The sequence below is a fragment of the Orcinus orca genome, chromosome 6, assembly GCF_937001465.1.
Source record: "Orcinus orca chromosome 6, mOrcOrc1.1, whole genome shotgun sequence".
Taxonomy (NCBI): domain Eukaryota; kingdom Metazoa; phylum Chordata; class Mammalia; order Artiodactyla; family Delphinidae; genus Orcinus; species Orcinus orca.
This window is the reverse complement of record NC_064564.1, coordinates 94,706,715-94,733,048: the sequence shown is the minus strand read 5'-3', so window position 1 is coordinate 94,733,048 and position 26,334 is coordinate 94,706,715. Positions and strand designations below refer to the sequence as shown.

The window sequence follows — 26,334 nt, the reverse complement described above, 5'->3', positions numbered from 1 at the left end:
ACAAAGATGATCCAAAACCTAAAGCAAATAAAGCCTGTATTACACGCTCATGCATAAAGCTACGTAATCTTCTGTCCAAGTTGTGCTTTTGTTAAATGGATGCCAGGATTATTCTAGAACAATAGGAAAGGACCTCAAAGGGGACATTCCAAATACCTTGTGTGTGGATTTTCTCACACAGCTGTAGTTGTTACAACTCTATTAAACCAGCTGCTAATAATTTTCAAACGGTCCATTCGTTCTACCAGCGACCTTGAGCCACCACCAATTTCAGACCTCATCTTCATGTCTTAATCAACAGCCTCAAATGGAATCCCCTCCTCTTTCAACAGAGAAATGTATTTTGAAGAAAGATTGTTGATCGCATAGCTTCTTTGTCATCAGGGAATTTGTATAATGTGGAATTCAACCTACAAACCCCAATCTTCCCGAAAGGAAAACGATTCCTCTGAGATTTCCTTCTCTACCGCAAGGTGAAAACAAAATTTTTTCCCCTTGTTTAACAGAACAGAATGCATGGATGGGTCTCTCAGGGCTCTGGAAAACTCTCTTGAATGTGCTTGATCAACAATGGGAACTCATCCAGGGCAAAAAAAAAAAAAAAATGCCAGGAAAATATATCCTAAAGCTACTATAGATAAATCTAAGAAAACGTCACCTTCTCTATAATCAAGGGTGTGGCGAGGAAAAGAACTTACACAAGTGATTTCATCTTCAGATGTGATTTATTAATGGGACTGAAGATGATTCGGAGAGAAATCAACACCATGAAAAACAGAGTGCCAAGACGGAAAGGAATGTCCTTTTCTTAGGCTTGGAACCGAAAATATTTTTCTCTCTCGTGACCATCTTAACTTCAAAAGCAGAAGCAAGGAATGTCAATCCGTATGGAGCTCCGCTGGCCGCGTACTCTGTTTCCATTCTTTCCACCGAGAAGGGGAAAGGCAGCCCGTTGTAGGCCTCTGCCAGGAGAGACGAGAAAAAAAAAGATACCACTTGTTTTTAACTTTCCGAGGACACAGACAACTCAGGGAGAGCGAAAGCACAGAGATGGATAAAGATGACTTTGGAACGAAATTGTTAGATTTTAAAAATCGAGAAAGTGGGAGAATTCAAGAAATGTCAGAATTTCCAGTAACAAAAAGCGTGGGCTTCATAGTTTGTGTGCTAGGAAAATGCTTTTTCTTTGCCTCTTTTTGTTACTTCTTCAGTACTTTTATTCCAGGAAGAACTCTTCTTCATTACTATAAATATATCAACCTCTCATTTCCTAGAAATCCATCATCTCCTTTTCTAGTCGGTGTATTCTCTGTTCCACCTTCTGACTTTTTACCAATTCTCATCAAATTAGCTTTAAAAAAATCTTGATTTCCTGTACTAGCCATATTCTTTGTCCAAAAAAAAGAAAAAAAGAAAAAAGCCTGCCTTATCCTTTTACTCAACCAGAAAGGTACAGAGGATATTAGGAATGCCATTTAGTCTTCAGGAATAAAGATGAAAAAGTGGCTTGGGGCATCTCTTTGTTCACTCTTGCTGGCAAGTTTCCAGGCAAAAGTATTTGGTAATCTCATGATAATTGGACAACACAGCCCATTATGCACTCCCTACGATGCAATATTGTTTCATGTCACAGCATGATGCAAGTGACATGAGCTTTGGTGTCGAGGACAAAGGCAGGGAGTGACCTCTGGGATTCCACAGCAAAGCACATGCCCTCTGACCTGGACACACGGGGCCAACCTGAGACATTCACCCGTACAATGAAGGTAAGCCAAAGCGTGGCCGTGTGAGTGGCGACAAGCCTCGACTGTTTCCCATCACCAACGGTGTTTAGCCTAACCACGTAATAAAACAATGTATAACCATGGCTTATGGACACAGAGAGAGAACCGTGGAAGACAGATATGATATCTGATTGAAAGGTTTCATGTCCTGTGCAGTGTGCTAGCTTTTTATATGCCCGAAAAGGGACTCTAGAAGTAGATGAACAAATTTTCCAAAAGATGTTTGGGAGACTCTTCCAAACCAAGAGACTGGAAGATCACCAGTGTTCCTGAAAGAGGAACTTCAGGCGTTGCTGGGGTGATGACTGGAATTTCTGAGGTACATACATGCAAATGATGGTGGAACACAGACTGACAACAGATTTGGAGAATAAGGTCAGCCACGGCCTAGTCAGAGCCAGGGAAGCCTTATACATAGTTTTTATTGCCTAAAGAGCAACAGGCCATCACCAGATTTTATCAACTTTTAGTAGAATGTCAAGCAATGATGTATATATAGGTTGCACACTGCAGAAAAAGCCTGGTCTAAGAATCCTGCAGGCATATTAGAAGGATGGCAGAAGGAACATGATCAATGTGGAATCTAGTCTAGAGCATAAAGCATTCGAGGGAAGGGTGATGCCCGTTCACTGGTCTGAATATACCTATACATCAGTACCACTTGCAGCTTCTTAAGGAAGTGTCCTGCATCCTGATCACCTGGGTACCCTGACGTGTCTGAAAGAGTGGATGACAAGAAAGACGTCCGACAGCTTTACTTGGGGGAGTTGCTCTTCAGCAATTAGAGAGAACATAGAAGCCAAAGAATACGCATTACAGTGCATCCTAGGAGGTGTGGCAGTGCATTACACCTGCCAACTATGGGAGACAGAAACACTAGATTATGCGCTTCTAGAAGTCAGGATCTGGTCTTTCTGTCAATCTCCAAAGTTTAGCACAAACGCTCAATAAATGTTTGAACGAATGACCAAATGAATGAATAAGGGTGAAAGACAGGTCAATCCAGTGTCCAGCCTTTAAAATCGGGGTACCAGGCTGTCTGTCTTCAACTAACCAAGAGAAGTCTGGGCCGGGAAAGGCTGTGCAAACACCAAGAGCTGCCACAAATCAAAGAGCAGAGCAAGGGCTGCATAATCTGACAAAGAGTTTGCCAGCCCTGTTCCCTTTTAACCAGACTCCCCCCCATACATACACCACATCCATCACTGGCATGACCTTCAAATTCAAAAGACAGAAGAAGCAGGATCGGCAACAGCAACAACAACCTGAGCTGGCCTGAGCTCGTTAAAGATCCCAACAGGGGAGCAAAGAGGCAAGTTTTACAAGATAAATGGCAGCAAGGCTGCAATTTCTGAGGCCTCTGTTTTAAAAGGGGTGCAGAGGAAGGGTGTGTACTAAGGAGTGGAAGTACTGACTTCCACCTAGGTTCCCCATTAGGCCAAAATTTTGCAAAACCAGGTGTGTGCAATTTGCCTATTAAAGTTCTCACCCTGGGGCAACTGACAAGACTTATCAGTCCTGGAAGACGTGTGCTATGACCCCAAGGCAAGTTAAAGCATATCCGGAATATTTTAAGCTCGCAAGAGAATCTTTTTGTTAAAGTGAAAGGGGATCATTTTGCTGAAACAACTGACTGGGAGGGAAAGAAATTAAGAGTGGTGTGTTCCCCAGGTCTGTGCAGAAATTAGACCATTATCTTCCAAAACAAAGGCTCAAGGTTAGATGGTGGTTCCAGAAGCAGAAGAAACGTTTTCTATTGATGATTCTAAAAGCAGTGGTGCTTCAAAAGGAAATGTTCCAGCGAAGGGCGAAAGCACCAAGGTGGGCTGCCTTGCCTACTTGTTAAGGTTGAGTCAACACTCTTTTGAATACCAAGAGTTCTTAGAAAGCTAGATGGCTCTCCCTCCTCACCAGCTAACATGGTGGGAAGAGGGATAGATGCGGAGCGGCCCATGGGAACAGACGTCTGTGGCATTTCTTAAGAGGAGCTATTGGCTGCTGAAAATGCTAAAATACGGGACAGCCTCAATTCTGTTTTCCAGACCAGCCAAGAGGGGCCAATGGATGCACCTGCATGGGAAATCACAGAGCCCTTGCTATGTTGTTATCAACAGCATTCATCTCAAATTATATGTTAACAGACCGCTCTGCATGTGAAACAGAGCTCCCTCCCCGCCAAACACTGACCGGATTCAGGGCAAAGTATTATCACACACGCTTTGTTCATACGCCGGGAAAACCAAGCACTGTGCTTGACAATCACAAATTCACAGCGCTCCTTAAATTGCCAGGCACATTTATACCCACCCTGGGTCCTTATGACAGCTTATGTTTGGAAGCAGAAAGGGTTCTAAAATTATATTTAAAACCTCGTGAGGGTCACATCACAAGGAAATTTATGACCAAAGTTTTTCCTTCTAAATTTACTATGTAAACTACGTAAGAATAACTCGCAAAAGTCCTCTTGAATCACGGTTTCATCATTCTAACTATATAACATCTATAGATTCTAAGATGAGGCAAGGCAATCATAACCCCTGTGGATTTTGTGATAAACAGTTCATTTTTCTCATTAAAAAAGAGAAAAGAGAGATGGTACAGAAAAAAATTTACACTATGGGTTTGGCTTTGCTCCTCAAGATCTAGAGGGTTTTTGTGCTATTTAACAACTTAGTTACCTTGGGCAAGTCCTTGATCTCGTTTTCAATTTCACTCTCATTTCCAAAAACTGAGATTAAATAAATGGCCTCCAAGGTTCCTTGTAGTTTCAAAATCACAAGTAACAGGTAGGAAACCTCTAAGGTAATATCTTGAAGCAGTGATGGTCAGGATACAGGGATCTAGCTTGGCTGTATTCTCCAACTTAGCTGTATGACCCTGGGCAAGTTTACAACCTTTCTGAACCGTCTACAGAGGGAAGGGATTTAATGTAGATGTCCTGGGAGGTCCCTTCAAGTAGGTGGGCAATGAAAGGCCAACTGTGGACAACATGTAAGAACACATAAGAAGGCGGCAGTGAAACAGGGAGCTGAGTGACCCCTCACCAGTACCAGGGTTAAACTATATGAACCAAGCAGAAGGAGAACTCTTCAGGCTACTTGATAAAAACCACAGTGAAAACCCTATCATTGCTTCAAAGTGCTACTTAACCTAGTTACCTTGGATAAGTCACTTGGAAAAGCTGCTCCATGAGTGAGTTTCCTCCCAACTAAATACCCTCTCCTTTGGTTTAAACCATTTGGAAACAGGAAGACCTCATGACCACCAAGGCGTTTGGGAGAGAGTGAGTCTGTGACTTTAAAACACATAATCGCAACTATGGGGAAGTAGTCCCCACCCAAGGATTTCCCCTCTCCCACACCCTTCTTTGACGCTTCATCTCCACACTCTTTCCCAACACGCCTAGACAAGGCACAGACCCTTCCAAGCGGGGCTCCGGACCGTCTCCACCAATCAATCAAAATTGGCACAAGAACTAGAAGCTATTTGCCAGCACTGTTGTAGTGCAATAAGCATAGATGGCCAAGACAGGAAACTGAAATTCCATCTCAGGCTTCTTAACTAACTTCTTACATTGTGGACTTTGGACAAATCACCATAGCCTTTCCAGAGGTGCAAAATGAAGGGGTTAGCCAGGATGATTTCATAGGTCCCTTCTAGCCTGAGAGGTCATTTCTTTGAATATCACCAGTGACTTGACATTCACTTCAGAAGATAGGAACTCCTTCCCTTTTGGACCCTGGCTCCTTCTGTTTTTTGTAGTTGACACCGGCTGTGTACCCATGGGTCAAGATTTAGAATGTGCTCACAGACTATGTCTGGATCCTGCAGGCAGCACCCCGGCATTTTATTTATAAAACTGGGATCCAGTATCATTGCCAACATGCAGTGGCTTGAATCCTGAGAGCTGGATACCCTTGAGTCATTATCAACTTTCGAAACAGGCACACATTCACTCAGCTGAACAGAAAGACGTTTCAAGCTTCAAAATAATCCCAGATTTACATGAACATAGTGGAGTCAGGAAAAAGCAGAGAAAGTTTCAAGGGAGGCAACCACCTGAGCCACCTTCTTGCCACCCCACACCCCCATCTGTCTTTTGTACGAAATCAGAGATGTTCCACGAGTCGTGACACGGCTCCCTTCTCTCCTGCAAAAGCCAACACACCAGCTTCTTGGGTATGAGGCACCTCTTGATTATCATTTAGTAAGAGACAAACGGTTCAAGTCTGTTATTTGATTCCAAACAGGCATCACATGTTTGTTAGGCGACCTTGAGCATACTTTACCTTCTCCTGGGGAAAACACAAGCCTCCATCTATCTCGATGAGGAAACATCCAAAGAGCAAAGCATTATGAGGACTCATGACTCTCTCTGGCATCTTCCCCTTCTCTCCAGGTGATGTATGTGAGGGGAGGGGGTACGGGATGGAGGAAAGAACTGGAAATGGTTAGGAATCAGGTCCAGAGCACCAAGCGGTCCTCAACATCGGTCCCACGTGCAGGAGAGCCAATTCAAGTTGTCCTGGATCTGAAGTCCTGATGGGGGCATGAGCTCTGTACCATATGCCTAAAAGGTGACCTCATGCTGATTTCTGCTGGGGCAGCTGGAACAGGCCAGGATCGCTTGCCACAGTGATCTGAGTCACTGCTCAGCAACATCTCGGGGTTAACAAGATCACATGTTCCGCTGCTACTTAAAGCCTTGGAGGTACTTCAACCTCTTAACTTGGGTAAGCGGTAGAAGCCTGGCAGGTAGTGTCCAACTCCTCAAAATAACTTTGAAGAGACTTTCTTCCATTCTTGGAGCTTCTAAGCATGCCAAGGACATGACCATGAGTTCTGAGGCCATGACCACTGTTTTCGGTTCCTAACAAATGACTGTCGAGAAGAGACATTTCCTCAACTTTCTTCTTTCTATTCAATTGTTTCTTCTCTGCTGCTTCTAAAACAACATTCTTCTCACTCCCTATGGGACCTTTAAAGTTTGCAGGAAGAATGGAGGAAGGACATCAAACATCCTTAACAATATTTGTTCTGTACCCACTCTTTTATGTGTGGAGGGTTTTTCGTGGCAGTAGTGGTGATTGTTGTTTTGGGGACAAACAACACGTAAAAAAAGAAAGAATTTCCCTGAGCAACAAGGTCCTGCTGTAGAGCACAGGGAACTATATTCAATATCCCGTGATGTACCATAATGGAAAAGAATATGAAAAAGAATATATATATGTATAACTGAGTCACTTTGCTCTACAGCAGAAATTAACACAACAAATATAGTCAATCAACTATATTTCAATAAAATTTTTAAAAAGAAAAAAATAATAATTGCCCTGCTTTTTCTCAGGAAGTCAAAGTGTCTGATCTATCAAATTTTGCAACAGGGTCATCTTCCTTTCTGCTGAGATTAATGCAGAAAATATCCTAAAATGGTTACACTGACCACACAACATCGCTTTGAAACGGAATCTTCTTCCCTCCAAGCCACATCTTATCTCTTGGGGGCAATGTTTACTTAGCTGGTTCATTCATTCATTCGTTCACTAACCGAGCACTCAAGATCTATCACTTATCAGGCACCTTATTAGACCCCAGATCAGGGTGATCCTGTAGTCAAGGTCATTCTGATTCACAAATGGGTCAGTGAGCTGTGGCCCAACATCAGAAGGAACAGCTTCAAAACAGGACAGGCAGGCGGCCATATGGGGCAAGTCCTCGGTCAACAAGTGCATCTCTTTATTGTTAATAGAAAAAAAAACCCAGAAGCTAATTGGGTTGGTCAGTAGCAATCTCTTTGTAGATAGAAATCAACACAATGTCACATCCCTTTGTTTCTGCCAAAGGTATAATATGAAAAAAGACCTGCATCCTATTGAATTGATGAATGACAGATATTCTGCTAACATGGCCTCCATGGTGGGAGGGAGGGGACGGGGCACTGGGGGATGGTGGTGGTGGTGAAGCACAGTAAGTAGCCTGCCACTAAGATGACACTTCCCAAACCTGTATCACTTGGTGTACTGTACCCTTAAGGTGCCCTGGAGGTACTGAGTTCCTAGGGAAGAAAAGACGAAACCCTATTCCGTAGCTCAAATTATTAGCAGCTACAAATATCAAGTTCTGACAGCACCTCTTTTCCTTTTCCTGCTTTCCTGCATGTGAGACAGTAAAGCACAAGCAGCTGTTCCTTTCCCCCTTGCCAGCCTAATGATACTGAATTTCCAAGACCAGTGGTTCCTAAACCTGACTTCTAAGAACACACATTACAGGGTCCCACCCCAGACCTGCTAAATCCCTCTCCCATAGTAGAAGCTAAAAATCGGTTTTTAATAACCTTCTTTTTGTTTCCAAGTTCTCAGAGTGATTCTGAAGGTCCGCCCAGGTGAGGAATCACTACCCTATACCACAGTTACGGTGATTAAAAAAAAAAAACAAATTCGAAAGGAACTGTCCACCCCATCGCACCTGATTCCCCATACTTGTGGTTCCTCAAACATTTGCTTTCTGAGCAATGAAGAGAACAGAGAGCCTCCTCCACCACCACCCAAATATCCAGCGATTAGCATACGAGACCCACAGATTCTTCACATTCTGAAGCTGTTAAAACAAACACCGTGTCTGGTGCAAAGTTTGCTCAGCAGCCCCCGTGGTTGTGTGGGCTCCCTTATCCACCTAAATGAACAAGCCAAGGCTGCTGATCCCAGGTAAAATGATAAATATATCAAAGGAGCTTAGACCCTGGATTCCATCCAGATTTCAGACCGAAAGATTGACTAATCCCTTGTTGGCAATACAAAAATAATAATGACAAAAATAATAATACAAAAACAAAATCACCTGTTCTCGGCCACATCGAATAGCATCTTTCCTTGAAGTAGTAACTTTACTCAGGGTACTTCAACGTCAAGCTTAGCCTAGCCCACACAAGAAATAACTAAGGACACAGATGCAGGCCTTCTGTACAAGGTACCCTGGGAAAATGCAACTCCTGAGAATCGGCTGGGATGCAATGTGAAGATTAAAATTGGAATCAGTAAACAGGACCATGAAGAGAAAAGTCTTTTCATCTTCTGTCCATAACACTCTTCTGCCCTCACTAGGCTAACATTCACATGGTCCTGGCTTCAGAAAGGCTTTGACTTTCCTGCTATTCTCCTAGTCTCGCTTTAACACATACTTTATATTAGAATGCGTTCCAGGAAGCATATGGCAACAGAACTAGGTCAACCATTAACCAAATAACAGGAAACTGCTCTGCAGCGCACACCCTTCAAAAGCTCGCTTAATGAGCTGGCTCTTCAGAATATGTCCTTCAGTGAGGTTGGAACTAACAGGATCCATGGGTTTCTTTAACGCTGCAGTCACCTCATACCTAGAAGGTCTTCTGCACACCTTAGACTTTCAACAGTCTAAATCATTCCACTGAGATGTTCGAGAACCAAAGGCAAAGGTGAGGAAACATGTTTTCTGAAACTGCTTGCCCATCTTCCAAGCGCACGACTAGTGTCCCGGCTCCACTGCTTCATTCTTCCAATTCTGTTCAACTGATGGGAAACACTACATGCTCATCTTTTCTCTCTGTAACTTGTCTGTATTCCTTGAGCTTCCATACCACCATGAAATACATGCCATGATCCATTTAGACTTGATAAGCTAAATAAAGTCTTGGGAAAATATCTGTCTTCTTTTGTTGTATAAAACTACGCATGCGTTTCCTCCAGAACCACCAGCCTTGAATCCTTGAGTATTGCTGAGTTTGAATGTTTCCTCTCCAGTGTTTCAGACTCAGCTCTATGAAAGCTAACTTTACAATGGCCTGAAGAGTCATCCTACCGGTAAACGGTCGTGCTCAAATTAGTATTCTTCAGGAACTACCAACAATCAAACTCTCCTTGGCTTCTTCAACCTAGACTGCAATCTAGACATTCTTACTTCCAAAACATATTGAATATAGATTGTAGAGTTGGGCAGTTTCCCTTGATTAATACTAACTCTCATTTTTCAATGAAAATGTCAGTGCCAAATCTCCACTTAACTAAAGTTGAATGCTGGATGTCTAGGAGGGTAGCAGTAGCCACCAGTGCTTAAAAGGAACTAAGAGATTTTTGATTTCGGAAATGTCTGATTTCAGAAATCTAGGTGTGTTTGGGGAACAGATATTCAGGAGCAACATGCCCTTTTAAAAAGTGCTAGACTTGATTAACTAACTCAACCCATACTTATTGATTATGTACATCTGCCCCAGGCACTCAGCAAGACACTGACATACAGAGATGAACAAGGGAAACCCCACACCTGCCTTTCCACAGCTTCCAGCTAGTTCCATTCAGTAACTGACATGAGCCAAACCAGTGGTTGGCCTTCCAAGTTGATTTGGCTAAATTTTAACTAAGTAAGGTCTTTTCCCCTGAAAACAGTCAACAAGGCTTCCTTGAGCACCAACCTAAGGAATGGCACGCTGGGCTAGAGGTCAAAGAAAAGCCTGTAAGAGTCATCCATATTGTGCAGTCTTTTGCATTCTGGATACCCCAATCTCTTCCATCAGGGCTATTCTTGGGAAACATCAGGTTTCTGTTTTCAGGGAGTTCGTTGTATAACCATAGTCAAAACAAAAACACCAGAACCTCATCTAAGGTACTTAATAAATAATCCATTACAGAATGCTCAAGATACTGCATACAGAGGTTAAGGTACTTTTCTTCCCCTTTACCAGATTTTGGGGTCGTGTTTCATTGAGGAGCACACTGGCTCTTAAAAGTCACCATATAATAAAAGATACTGCTCAGCCCCTAAAGCCAAGAAGTTAAATGTTTATCAGTCCCACCAGGACATGCTTCAAGGAGCCCCCTCCCAGGGATTTCAAGTGGACTCAAGTGTATTCGGACTCCTAATCAGATAGTCACTGTTTAACAGTGCCCTGCCTGTAATAACTGTTTTATAAAAACTGAAGGATGGGAGAAAGGGGAATTCGTATTTTTTATGCGCCCACAGCATATCAGGCTCTGCACCAGAGATTCACATTTGTGATCTTATTTATTCCCCACAAGAAGTTTACAAAGTGGAGTTTTTTTTCCAGATCAGGAAATTGAGGATCAGAGATTAAATCATTCACTCAAGGTCACACAGCTACTCACTGGCTCTGAGGTCTATGTTCTTTCCACTACATACCATGGCCCTCACTGCCAAGGTCTTCACGGGCCTCCCAATCCTGATAGCAAAGGGTTCCCTTCGATGCGGTCTCTGCGTTAAGAGTCAAGTGTTCCTTCCCAATATGAGAGCACGCTGCCCCCAATACAATCTCCAGGACCCTTCAAAGAGGGTCCAGGGCTTCCCTGGTGGCGCAGTGGTTGAGAGTCCGCCTGCCGATGCAGGGGACGCGGGTTCGTGCCCCGGTCCGGGAAGATCCCACATGCCACGGAGCGGCTGGGCCCGTGAGCCGTGGCCACTGAGCCTGCGCGTCCGGAGCCTGTGCTCCGCAGCGGGAGAGGCCACGGCGGTGAGAGGCCCTCAAAGTGCCCGAACACTGATGATGGAAAAAGGTCAGGCCGGTTCCTGAGATACGAAGCAAGATGAACTCAGCGGGTCCTCCTGCCAATTGCCCTTACCCTTACTCATCTGCTGGAGCATGCCAAGGCCTGCCTGGAATGACGCAGGCAAGGGTCACCAAGGGTCATCCTATACCCTTCCAGACTACTCCAAAATACTAGCTCGGGGCTGCAACAGGCTGGCTCCTTGAAAACCCACCAGTAACGTTTCAGAGGAATCGAACCTCTCAAAGGAACTCTTTGCATCCGTCAACCTCAGCATTAAACCCAGCGGGTACAGAGTAAAGCAGAGGTCTACAAGGTCTAGGAATCTGTGGACCTAAACCATTTTGGAAGTCCAAGTCCTAATATTGCCTGCTGGCTCCTCCTTTTTAATTCACAAAGGAGACACAATATATAATTTTCCCGTATACAGAAGTTCTGACCACACATTTACACAGAAAAATGCAGATGAGTACCACAGTTATGAAAGGCCCAACTTCTGCCATTAATAAAACTGTGCCTCTGACAACCACTCTTTCTACTCACCAGCCCCACAAAACTGAGCCCAGAAAGGCAGGCTTGGTGAAATTTAGAGCTACTTAACATAAATAAACATAAAGCCCTCACTTGGGTCAGGAGGTGTGGCTAATTTTAGGTGACTGCTCCGTATCTGATGAAATCTGGAGCCCGGACTTCTGACTGGTTTAATGCAACCCTCGCGCCTGCATCTAACCAACTCCACCTCAAAATTTTCTCCACTGGGGAAAACAAGTGGTAAGGTGGCTGAAAGAAGGAATTCATTCCTGTGCTGTGAGGTCTTCCCAGACAAACTGTCCAGTCTGCTCCAGCCCCCGGGCTGCTGAGGCGCTGCACCAGGGGCTGACAACCACAGGGTTGCAGCATTTAGGAAGAGCTGATGAGAGCCAGGCCTCACGGTGCTTCTGCTGATCTGCATGCGGGAGTATTCATTCAGGAGAGGCTGTGAAATCCTTCCGAGCAGGCAGCAGAAATGGAGGGCTCTTGGTGATCAAGTGCAACTCCGCTGGTCCCATTCCTAGGAACGGAAGATTGGAATACCCCATGCTTCAGATGCATACAGAACGGAGTCCCAGATACTAGAAACAAGTTCAGCTGATAGGAGAATCCACTTTTCCAAGAGTCAGTGACTTCCTCTCTCTCTCTCTCCCTTTAACACAGCTGCGAAGTCCACTGAGTGTCCAGCCAAGTGTACTTGTGAATTTCGTGCCCTCTCAGGCCCGCGAGAGGACCCCATTCCAGCCTAGTGGCTTGACCTACTCGCTCATCAGCTTTCAGGTTTAACGAGGGAAAACAATCTCCCCTTCGAATTGTAGCTTTCTTTCCAGAAGAACTAGACAACCCTGATGGCTCTCTCCAGTTACACAGCAATTATGTAATTGCCGAGCTTCTGCAGAATCACTGGAACCATTCTGCAGCTTCCTCCTGACTACAGCTGCAGCACAATGTTCCGAGATGATTGCAGCCTTTGAACGGATGGCCGGTCTCAAAGCTGGACACAAAGGGACGTACAATGGGATTCCATCTCAAGTGCAAAGATGCTCCAGCCTAACGAAGCCCTTTCTCCTCCTCCCAGGCTGGGCCACTAACTCCTCCCTTTGCCCGCCCTACATGTGTGGGAAATACGGTTCACTCCATTTATGCTGACAGGTTCCAAAAGAGGCAGAAAATCAGCCGAAGTTTTGCCATGGACCATGCACAAGGTAATCATTTAGCACATCATGGGGAAGCTCCAGAAGAGGACAAGATGCAAAGCGGGGCGGGGGGGGGGGCGGGAAGCATCTCTGTAGGCTTCCTGCACTGGCATGAAATGAGTGCTTCCCTTCCTTCTGCCAGCTCCAATCCTTCATGTTGACATTACACATCCTGTACTGTGGATCCACCCCCATGCTGCCGCTTGCCCAGCTGAATTATCTCCTGCGTCACAGCGGTGGTAACAGAACTGCTGGCTCGGCAGACTTGAAAGCACCATTTCAATGCTTAATGCATTCAGCAACTGGACATATTACCAGTGTGTCGGTCGGGGCTGGTTTGTGGCCCTCTCAGCAGCCATGCAATACTCAACCTAACCCTTCTGCTAACCAGATGGTCTGTTTGCCTCTTGGGACCAAACCATTCAACTTGACTTTATTAAATTCTATCAAAATGTGGGGACAGTTTACAGCAGTGTGTTTGGTTCATCTCCAACGGGGTTGCTAAGATGAAAATGACCTAAAAATAACTGGAAACTCGACTTCACACCAACAGTAAATATTTAAATGATCTGCCAGATTCCGCACCCCAGCAGCATTAACTACATGGTTCGCAAGTTATACTGTAAATATATACACACAAAGACACAGAAATACACGCATCTAAATAGGAATCCGTGGCCCACTGCCTCCAGCCAAGGGTTCACCACCCTCTGGCTCATTTAAATGTGGTTAAGGACAGCCATCTCCAACATAATCACTCCAATTACCAAAACAAAGAACCTAACTGGTAGAGCGATCCCACCTCCCCTGGGTTCGACCACCTAGACACACTGCAGGCGTGCCAGGGGCTCAGAGGGCCCTCAATAAATGTTTGATGAATGGAGATGAATGGGCACACATTTCTTAAATATAACAGCATCTATAAAACACGTTTTATGAGAGTGAAGACACTAAATTCTTTCCAACTCTATCATCATCCCACAGCTACTAACTAGGAGCGCAAAGCCGGGCGGCGGCTAAATGTCAAGGAGCAAGCCACCTGCACACGAGGCAGTGGATGGCCAGTAACCGATCATTGCAGATGAACTGCAGAGGCGGCCATTCATCTAGTACCTGGCAGGGTGCTGGGTGTTTTACATACATTATGCCTCTGAGCCTTCACCAGAGAGGGGATTTCACTCTAAAGATAAACTGGAGGTCAGGAGCAAATGAGGAACTTGACCCCAAGTGAAGCCAATCACTTTACTACAACCTGGTTGTCACAGGTAAGTAAGGATTCTGCAACTTGGAAAGAACTGAACACAGGTGAAGGTGGCATCCCCAAATCTAACACCCCCTGAGGTCTCAAGGAAAATGGAAAAATCTTTCCACTCCCAGAGCTCTTCTGGCAGCTAGGAAGTTCTAGTTTCAGCCCCTCCTCTTTTCCCACACTTTTTATTTTACTGAGGGCATTCCACATTATTATAACCAAGACCACACCCACAGCTTAAACCTCCATTTCTTTCATTTTGGCGTCCACCCTTTGACACCAAAACTCTCTCATTTGAGGGGCTTCCATGGTGGCGCAGTGGTTGAGAATCTGCCTGCCAATGCAGGGGACATGGGTTCGAGCCCTGGTCCGGGAAGATCCCACATGCCATGGAGCAACTAAGCCCGTGTGCCACAACTACTGAGCCTGCACTCTAGAGCCCATGAGCCACAACTACTGAGCCCGTGTGCCACAACTACTGAGCCTGGGCTCTAGAGCCCACGAGCCACTACTACTGAAGCCCGCGAGCCACTACTACTGAAGACGAGCCACAACTACTGAGCCCATGTTCTGCAACAACAGAAGCCACCGCAACGAGAAGCCCGCGCACCGCAACGAAGAGTAGCTGCCGCTCGCCGCAACTAGAGAAAGCTCTCCCCAGCAACGAAGACCCGATGTAGCGAAAAATAAATAAATAAAATAAATAAATTTATTTTTTTTAAAAAGTCTCTCATTTGAGAGCATCCTAGAGAGCGGAACACAGTAAATAAATACCTGGTTACTTTTTCCTCTCCTCCTCAAGTATCGCTGCACACAATTTTAAGTGGCGACTATACATTTTTTTAAGAATTAAAAAAAAAATTCCACCGCCACCCTTGTCTCTCTGGAAATGTTCAAAATGTAAAAATAAATAAATAAATAAGGCGTCATGGGGAATCTGCTTTGAAAGGTGAAAAAAATCACTGCTGTGCTACCCAAGAACCACTTACATGTTCTCCATCTCTGCCACCACCATCACCAGCACGCTGTCAGGAGGCACCAATGAATGTTCTTCTGACTCGGCACAGACCAGGCTAGTTAAGTCCTGTTAGGCCCTATCAACACCCGTCCACATTTTGAAATATCACCTACCCTGAAGGCACTCTAAAATTAGCCTCCTTACCCCTGAGATCTCTAAGCATCTGATATTACAGTACATTAGTAAGACCAAGTGGACATGTACTATTAAAATAAACATTTGCACAGAGAAGACCAAAGCAATTCAAAGCAAGGACACAGGACAGCCCTCAAGCTGGCTCAGAGCTACCTATCGTAGTGAAGTCATAAAGAGGCAACCAACATTTATGTGGAACAGCACAGGCCAGTATTTTCACTGAACGAATACAGTGTTCTTAGACAAAGCATTTTTGCCAGAATGATGCCAAACAAGAGGAACAATAATGACATCGTTCTTCGAAAATGCTTGAAGAAGTTCACACTGATTAAAAATTGTTCCCACACCACTGCAGGGAATATTTCTGCAAGGTGGGATAGTAAGTGCACTTCTCCAAGAGGACATGGCATCATTCTTGGGTGGTTTACAAATCCCTACTGAACGCACATGCAGATGTAGAGTGCTGCGGAGTCCATAGCCAGCCAGACCAGAGGCTCACAATCTGGAAAAGTCTACCTGTAAATGGACAACAGCAACGAGGACTACTCATCACATAAGACAGACATAGCACAAAACTAATCCAAACACAGAGTCTAAGACGAAGGACAAGACAATTCACACCTGGTAAAGCCCTCAGAGCAGACCTCTACCTCAGTTTCTCTATCCCTGAGGAAGAAAGACACTATCATTTTTCCAGTGCCCATTATGAACCAGAACCCCTATACACATAATACCTTTTTTTTTTTTTTTTTTTGCGGTACGCGGGCCTCTCACTGTTGTGGCCTCTCCCGTTGTGGAGCACAGGCTCCGGACGCGCAGGGTCAGCGGCCATGGTTCACAGGCGCAGCCGCTCTGCAGCATGTGGGATCTTCCCGGACCGGGGCACGAACCCGTGTCCCCTGCATCGGCAGTCAGACTCTCAACCACTGCGCCACCAGGGAAGCCCTACACATAATACTTTTTAGCCTTTATGTCAGTTCTACAGATTCATATTATCATCTCCATTTTATTGGGTAGGAAATCAAGGGAACAGAGAGGTTAAGTGACTTATTCAAGGTCACACAGCTAGGAAGGAACAGAGAAAAATTTCATCCGGTGCTTGCGCAACACCCAAAGAGTGCTCCACCCACTACACACCATTTCCTTAAAGACCCAAGCACAAAGAACTGCATGCTCACACAGAAATTCTGAGAAACTTGCATTCCTGATTCTTCAGGAAAAGTAAATGCCTTCTCCCCAGCAAGAATATCCTGTCTGTCTGCCTATCTAGCTATGTAAAATATATTTACATACTTCTACATAAATACATACACATACCCCCATACACCCATATACCCATAGACATGGCAGCCGAGTTCCTAATTGTTCAAACAGTTCAATGCAATGAAGTTCCGCCATGGTGTGCAGATTTTAATTGCGTTACTTTCCCATATAACCGCATGTCAGAAAGGGAAGGCTGCCAAGTGACAATCTGGCCCAGTGATTCACAGTGTCACACTGACATACCCACTTCTGATACAGGTTGTTTACACTTCCTAGAAATCATTGACTTCATTTAAGAGATAACAGTAAAGGATGTCCCCCAGCAGTGATATGTTCTTTTTCTCTTGGAATACACTAGCGGCAAATGTCAGGAATCTGGACAAGAAGGGGGATCCTATAAAGTTAAAAGCCCTCGCTCTGTACTCCTCAGACCTTAATGACCATGCTGATCAGGCAGCATCTTAAACACAGATGACTCTCTTTTTCATTTTAAGACTATGCCTTATAAAGTAAAGATCTATTCAAATGAATCACATTAAATCTACTGAACAGGTATCATGGGCTGAGAAAAAAATCTAGCCAATTTTCAATTTTTTATGCTTCAAGATTCCCGTGTGCTGACTTATTAATGTTTTTCAGCCATATTTGACTCAAAAACTTGAAAATTTATTTTTCTGTAGACATCAATACGAGCCATTATAATATGTGTGTGGTCACAGACAAGATGATGTTGCCACCAACTTTTTTACTAAAATGGGGAAAAAGATGATGGGAAGTTGGCAAGAAGGGACAAAGGACCAGGAGGAACGTACTGGGAACATCGGAAATTCACCGTTGAGAAGCTGCTTCAGAGAAGATCGCTAACACTTACCTGTGCTGGGGTCAATTTTGTTAATTGTAGTTGACGTCTAGAAACGGGGTTATGAATATAATTATCATGAAGCAGCAATTGGGCAATCACAATCTAATTAAACCCACTGACTAGATTATCTTGTTTTTCCCTTAATAATCACATAACATTTAACACTTGCTCATTTCAGGACCTTTGGGTGATGTTCACTCATTATTAACAAGCTACAGCCACTGGTCAGAGAAACACTGGGTGAGGGATTCACGTGAGTCCGCCAAGGGGTGGGGAGAAATTTCAGGGGCATCTGAAATCTGCTCTTCAATCCCACTTCACTGCTCAGCCTCCCAAAATTACTAATGAGAGGCAAAGCCACGGCAGAAGATGGAAAGAATGATGAGAACTTCCACGCAAGCGTAAGGATACAATTCTGCTTTCTTAAATGGGTGCTATTTTATGTGATCTATATAATGTGCTTTTTCACATTTTAATGCAATCTATCTTGGAAGCGGTGATTTTCTTCTCAGGATAATAGAGGATTCCTCCACCAGGCCTAAATACATAAACTTTACACATTTACCTCCTCCGACATGCTCTAAAGCTCCGTCTCCTCCCTGGCTCTCATGTTGAGTGTGTTCTCAAATTCAATGTCCTGTTCCCAAGTGGACGTCACTGCACCCACAAAGAGACACTGACCCAATTCACCTTCACTTTCTGCAGTGCTCCCGAGGGTAGCCCCGGTAGACTTCTCTTCAAAAATTTAAGAAGATTGAAGGGGCTTCCCTGGTGGCGCAGTGGTTGGGAGCCCGCCTGCCGATATAGGGAGTGCGGGTTCGTGCCCCGGTCTGGGAGGATCCCACGTGCCGCGGAGCGGCTGGGCCCGTGAGCCATGGCCGCTGGGCCTGTGCTCCGCAACAGGAGAGGCCACAACAGTGAGGGGCCCGCGTACCACAAAAAAAATAAATAAATAAAAGAAGAAGAAGAAACATGTAAAGGACTGGTCTCTGAGACACGCTGGTCTGAGGGAGCATCTTAGATGGCTGGGCACTATAGCTCAGGCCAAAGACAGTCCCTGTGGCTCTAAAATGAGAAATTCCATGGGACTTTCCTGGTGGTCCAATGGTTAAAGACTCCACACTCCCAATGCAGGGGACCAGGGTTCGATCCCCGGTCAGGGAACTAGATCCTGCATGCCACCACTAAAGATGCCGCAACTAAGACCTGGCAGAGGCAAATAAATAAATGAATATTTAAATTAAAAAAAAAAAAAGACCCCGTGCTTCCACTGCAGGGGGCATGGGTTTGATCCCTGGTTGGGGAACTAAGATCCCGCATGCCACAAGGTGTGGCCATAAATAAATAAATGAATAAAATTAGAAATTCCACCCGCAGGACTGCACGCTTTGGTACAGTTCAATATTACTCTCTTCAACTATGTAGTTATTTTTTTCTGAGCCGTTTTCCCATTAAAGGACTTTATCTAAGAAAACAATGGTTCTTATAAGTTTGGTAGATAATGATATGGATGATGGGTAAAAGTGGGTGACTCTGTGACCTCCTCTAGGACGCTTTAGACACAGGACACACGCTTATCCTCCTACCCAGGTTTTGGGTATGAGTCTGTCTAGGGACAGATGATCACCTGAACAGACCATGGCAAAGTTAAGATTTTTATAAAACCACCACCAGTTGCTTCAAGGTTAAAGAGTCTACTCAGCAATTAACACCAACCGCCTGTCCTACAGAAAAGCTACTGCCCTGGATATCTGAGGGATATCTGGACCTGCTCCACGGCCCTTAGTACAGCTTGTTACTCTATTAAGGGCATTTGTGGTCATACCTGAACAACAGCTTCCTTACTGTACTGTGATGTTTCAGGGAGGGGCAAATAAAACCAAAACATCCATCATGTCTCCATGATCTAAATAGAGCACATGGTGATCACTAAGGGCGTGGAGGATACTAGCACCCGTGCTTTGAAGCGCATCTGCACTATTTTCCAACAACGACCCTTAAGACAGTGGACCTAATTTTCAAATATGTCTCTGTGGCTTTTGAAAACATTTCTCCTGTTTGCAGTAACCAGAGCCAGTACAGGGCACTCAGACTTTCAAAAGGGGCCCTAAGAAGAGAAAAAGTTAAGACACCTTCTCTACTTAAAAAAAAAAAAAAGTCATACAGCATTATCTTTCTGCTTGTGACAGGGAGGGGCACCTTTTAAGTAGCCACGTGTATAACTACGTTACACTACTGAACTTGATACAGTACAATTTTTTTTTAAATTTATTCTCTAAATTTCCCCCTACATGGTCTCTTGGGCTTTTCTTTTTTACCATCTCCTCTGTAACTCAGAAGAACAAAGAAAGGGCACTCTTTAGTTAAACACACTTTGTCAAGCTATTACAATAAGTTATATCTCTCATATCAACTAATACATTACAATTAATTTTCCATTAAGCTCAGAGTTCCTTCCAGAACACCAGGATAGACTCCTGGCATAAGCAACTGGAAGAGACAAACCATCCGAAACATAAGCTATTAGCAAACTAAGTAATAGCCAGGGCCAGTTCCCAGAAGCTGAGAGCCAGGAGGTGGTCCCCCCATGTGTGCATCCTGGCTCCCCCATTACACAGCTCCATGAAACTTGGGTAAATTACTTCCCCGACTTCAGCTTTCTCTACCGTAGGAAAAGTCCCTGGTTCATATTAAATGTTAAACAAATGTTACCTAGTATTAATATTAACTATGAGTCACTCCAAGAAGGGAAATAGCGTTCTGTTAACGGTTTATGTGATATTCCCACTCCATAGAGGAGTTGGCAGAATTTTTTGATGAAGCAATCATATTTAATCTCCTTATGGAAGGTCTTCTTACCCAACATCAGAAGGGACGATACTCAGTTGACAGCAGAAGAGGGGGAGAAGTTTTTTTTTTATTGAAGTATAGTTGATTTACAATGTTGTGTTAATTTCTGCTGTGCAGCGAAGCGACTCAGTTACATACATATTTACATTCTTTTTTATATTCTTTTCCATTATGGTTTATCCCAGGAAATTGGATATAGTTCCCTGTGCTATACAGTAGGACCTCATTGCTTATCCATTCTAAATGTAATAGTTTGCATCTACTAACCCCAAAGTCCCAGTCCATCCTTCCCCCGAGGGGGAGAAGTTCTTGTAGCTGAACTTTGACATTCAAATGAAAATGGTCTCTTCCACCCAGATCCCTTTGCCAGTTATCATTATGAAATACTAATTAACAGTCTTCAGTGAAGACCATTTAAGTTAGAAACCATTGAAGAGAAAAGTTTCTGCGTAATAAGTACTGGTTATTGAAATCTTTACATAACATCTAGCTGGTATCTATGTTTTGGCCATCTTCAGCCGATAACCCAGTGTTCAAATTTTACCCCACGTGTAGGACCCCCAGATCAGGTCCAATCTGGGTTGGGTAATTGATGTGGGATTGCTGACTAACTGGTCACACAGAGGGATGATGTAATTACAGATTAGAATAGCTAAACGTTCTGGACCACGGTGGCCTTATTTCTGATTTTAAAATGCCAAGATTGGATTGACAGACCAGCCTGTGATGCACGGCTCCAGCAAATGGCTTAACTCCAAACTAGACACAGGTAGTCATCACGGTCTATGCCTTTCCCCTCTGAAGTAAGCACATCTTTGTTCCTCACTTCTTCTAACACCCAGGGCGCAGGTAGAGAAGCTCTATGGATAACCTTAGCAAGGACTATCACATGTTCTGCCCATTAATAATGCAACTACTTTCTGCTGTGCTCTATTCTCTACTTTGCTCCTTTTCCAGGAAAATCTCCACCTAACTCTACTTACTTAATCAGCTCCTGCAAGTTTCCATCTGCCCTTTAGCAGCAACGCCGTATTTGTAACCCCAAAGTCACATAAATTGTCTCCCAAGCCCAATTCTATGTTTTACAATAAGAACTGACCAAAGAATGTGGGTCTGAACACTGGTCTTCATATTTCACATGCAATAGGTACTAAATTACAAGGTCTTTTTTCACTTGCTTTATTGTTTTCTTAAAAGCAATGCCTTTCTTCCTGTAGGCTCTTCCCAGTGGACAGACCTCTTCTCTTCTGACTTGTCAATCATTCTCCTGCCTCTCTTCTCCTCTTCCTTCTCCCATCCGAGCAGTCTCTCCATCCCAGCAAATTTCCACCACGTAATTATGGCAATGCTTTAGCTTACTTTTCTGTTAGCTTAACAACCCTATTTTCTACTTGTGCTGAAAAATGCTACTGTTTGCTTTTCTGATGGGCTAATCCGTGTATCCTTTCAAGGCCTAACTTCCCCTACCATGATAGCAGCTGGAGCACTGATTCACAGGTGCCTTCCAAAGCTTTTCATTAGCAATAGAAATGAGATGGTTTAGAAACCCATTTCTTAATCTGCAGGTGAATATTGGAACCTTTATGTAGCAAACATCTTTCAAGTATCCCACATTGTGCCACTACACAATTATTTTCTGCCTAATAAGTACAATGGTATAGGCACATTTGTCCCATTAAAAGGGAGAAATGTTCCCTCAAAGGAGATCAGCACCCTGCCTTTCCCCCACCCTCTCTGGCTTTACCAGCTCAAGAGAAAAGCACTCAGCTGACATGAGCAAAACTGAAGGACAGTGACTCTCCCTTCTTAAATCTCAACAGGGAAGAGAAGAATTCCAAAATGTGAAGGCCTTAGCTCGTGCTGTGGTTCAACTGGCCAGACGAGGGCTTAGGGAGCGAACTGGCCTTCCCCAGCCAGGCTGTGTGGCAGCTAAGCTGCTCCACAAATCCTGGGCTTCAATACTTTTGACACAGTTGTCTCGCCGGGGCCTCGAGCTCCTTTTCTACTCAAACCAATCTGAATCCAAAGATAAGCCTTGCCTACTCATCTTGGACAAATGCTTAATTTCCTACTAAGTGATCCTAACACATTTTCATCAGGACCCACTGGTTGCTTGTGGAATTTTCCCCATCTCTCCTCGCATGGTCTTTGTGAAAAGTCTACTCGACAGCCTGGCAAGTAACTTTCTGAATTAAGCAGTCTTCAAGGATTTATTTTGTGAACAAATAAGTACCTCCCCACCTTCCCTTCACCCTCTGGAGCAGGCTCTGCTCTCTCAATGAAGTTGGGGGTAAGCTGTGGACAGAGCCGGCAGAAGTGCTTTCTTAATATTCAGAAGCAACACGCAGTGAACTAAACAAGCAAACACACGAAAGCAAGGAAATCAATACCAAAATACCCATGACCTGGCACAAAAAGAAACCTTCCCTCCAAGAATAACGCAAGAAAAAAACCCTCTCCGGCTACGAATTAGGCAAGAAAGCTTTGAAGACACCAAGTCACGTGCTCATCAAAATTAAAAGACAATGCACTTGCAGGTGAACCATATGGGTAACCTCTCAGCCCACACTACTCCTCTGCCTCTTGTCCTTCCAAGCCCTGAAAAATCCAACTTGGTGTTGGAGCCACAAATCCCAAGACTACAAACCCTACGTATGCACCAACTGATAAGGACAGGAGCCCTTAGAAAGTAGATATATTTTACAATAGCATTTCTGAGCAGAAAATGTAAATTGCTCAGTGTGTGCAGTTCTCCAGATACAAAGTTCAAGGGGACAAAAGATTCAAAAGAGCTTCCTAATAAACTGTCAATGCAACCTAAATTCATAAAAATCCATTTTCCTTCACTTGCAAACTTCTCCTCCTAGGTTTTATAAATCCCAGAGACAGTTCCATTTAGGATTATCTTCTCTCCAATGCCCCCCCTATTTTTTTTTTTTTTTTCTTCCTCAGTACTGGCATGCAAACCATGCTGTTTTAACTTCTTTCCTGTTCTCCCAGTTCTTCTGGAACATTTTATTTTCGACAGTCAACTCATCTGGAGGAATGCCACACTGACGTCCAACTGTTTATAGCGTTAACTGTGTTTCTGCCAGAAGTCCACATCCAGCCCTACCTTCTCCAGACTGCCTCCTGGATTAAGAATTTATGCTTTCGTTTGGAAGAAGCTTAGAAAATGTGGAAACTTCCAAACATCACTCTTCTTCTTTACAAAGTTACTCTCACTTGTCTAAGAGGAATCAGAAATGGAAACCTGTCATCACCCTTCTTCAAGTACTGTCCCATCCCTCTCTCATGGTTAAATGTTGCACGTGCTGTTCAAATGGCATTTTAAGGATGACTTCATGTCTACTGGGGCATGGGAAATAGCTAGCCATGGGTCTGCAAGAGAGAACTGGGCCTCAAGAAGATACATAGAGGGCACATTTTTGGATGAGTCTGGAACACTGGGAAGCCACCAGTCATCGTTTTAGACTGGATTTCACTCTCTTGGCCATTCATCAGTATTACAAAATGGCATCTCTGCAAGAAGCCAACTGAAATCTGTACCAGGTTGCAAAACAGATCCTCGGAGTCCAATTGTGGGCACTCTGGTAAGTTGCAGTAGACCCAGACAAACTTCCAAAGAAGGGCATTTGAAAAGGACTCCCCAGCCCTGGATGACAGAACTACAGAGAGGAGGACAATTAGAAGAAAATCACAGCTACAGACCCAAGAGCTAAAAGTCCCATGAACAGAATTGGCCTCTGGCGCGTATCACTTCTATGAATGACCGTGCTCGGCCCCAGGCTCCCCAACATGCTACACTCGGCTACCAAAAATCAATACTCCTGCCCCACTAGCGTGGGATTTCAGGGTTTCTCAGACCGCCTTGCACTCTGCAGAGGAGAGTTGGTGTTTCACAAACCGCTACAATCATGGGCAGTAGGGCAGTGGAAAGGGCACTGGACTGGGAGTCGGCCGACCTAAGTTCTAGGCCTGGCTTTATTACAAATGAACTCTCTGACCTGTGCAAGTCACCTCACGTCTCTCTGCCAGTTTCCTCCTCAGTACAATGCAGGGGGAAGGGCAGATGTGAAGGAGATGATCTCTCTAAGGCACAAAAAACTAGCTTCTCAATGAAAAGTTCTGAAAGGTGACTATCAGACACTTAATATTCATCATTTAGAGTGTTACCAAGTAGTCAATTTTTAAATGATTTTTATGTTAATTTCTACTTGGGAAATAATATATTTGTCCATAACCCCCAAAATCTCAGCTTAATTCCAATGTTCCCCGGAGTTCTTTCATAATACAATCAATGCCTCTTTTCTTTTCCTCTCTTATTTTTTTAAGCAACCTTCCCCAAACTAAGACTTGTGCTATTAAAAGAGCTTAGAACTTCCCATTTCCTTGCTAGGGCTAAAATTAAACTGTCCATTCCTTAGGGCCCAACATAACATCTGCCAGATGTCTTGGCGTATCACACAAGAAGAGGAATTTTCTTCTAACATTATCTACTTTCCTCTCTGTTTGCTCATAATCAATTAATAGGTCACCAACACCCAGCTAATGTTTCCCTCAAAGCCACCAACTTCCTAAGTATGTGAACTTCAAAAGATGCTTGCTTTCACATACACACACACACACACACACACACACACACACACACTCTCTCATGGACACTTGATTTTTTTTTTTTCAGCTCACTAGATCTTAGTAATAGACACTGGAAATATTTCCCCCACTTCTTCTGAATTTCTTAGTTTCCATATACCAATATCCAATCATACACCCATGTCAGGTCCTTTCCAATCTTAGTTCATTATTTATATATTTCCTAATTTGTGAGTGTGGCATTCATTGTGAAATATCCTCTCTATTCCCCAGCCATCAACTTGAAACATTCAATGCAGCTTTGGCAGTGTTCTGTCCCATGAGGCAGTGAACTATAAGTCTGATAAAGGACATACCACAAAGAAGATAAGTAAGGTTACCTTAACCAAGAAACCTCAATACCAGGAAAGAATCCAAGATAGACTAGACCCTATTAAACTCCATCACACTGAAAACGGGACTCTTTCCCAAGGCAACTTTACCATTCTTTCCTTTCAGGAAAACTGACCACAAGTACTTTAAAGTCCATTAGTACAGTTGGATTTCTTTTTTCCCCTACTGTCTTCCAGAAGACTCATTAGAAAGAAAATTTAAAAAAAAAAAATATATATATATATATACACACACATATATATGCAAAATAATTATTTCATCTAAAAGTTGTCTCCAACTCCAAAGAGTAAGGAAAAAAACAAGTCCTGGAGGAATGTGATCAATGAATTAGATGGACATAAATCTAATATGAGAAGGATTATGGAATCCGAAGACCACAAGAATGTTCTTTATGGCAGTGTGCATCACAGCTCACATATACTTCTCCAGAATGATCTCTCTGTGATATATTAGAACAAATTAGGTAAAAACTTGCCTAACGAGCCTCATCAACTTGACGTCTCAAAAACAAAAAGGATCTCTGAGCTTTGACATCAAATGAGAAGGTTCCATTGGACACTTTTTATTTCTCTCATAGTGGTTTATCCTAAATACTTGTCCCATTTCAAATGCATGTATCTAGAAAAATGCAAGAAACCATGTCTTGAATATAATGGTACTTCTCATGTTGGTGAAGAGCATCAGAGATGGATGTGTCTCTTAGGTAACCAGTTAGAATACATTCTCAAACTCCAAAATGCCTCTTAGATACCTAATTTTTTCCCTCCAGAAAACCTCAGCTCTAAGGCTGAATATCTGGTTGCAAAGTAAAAACTATGAGTCAAAAAACCTGGTTGCTGGAGTGGCAACCAGTGTGTCAGCTTTTTTCCCTACTGAAAGAAGTAATTAACCAGATTTCCTGGTATCAACATCAACAACAAAGACATG

At 43.7% G+C, this 26,334-nt stretch overlaps 1 protein-coding gene across 9 annotated transcripts in view; it reads right to left on the bottom strand.

Annotated features, from left to right (window-relative positions):
* The window catches only part of ZNF462 (zinc finger protein 462), a 142,900-nt gene that overhangs the window by 111,958 nt on the left and 4,608 nt on the right, over positions 1–26,334 (bottom strand). The window lies entirely within an intron of this gene.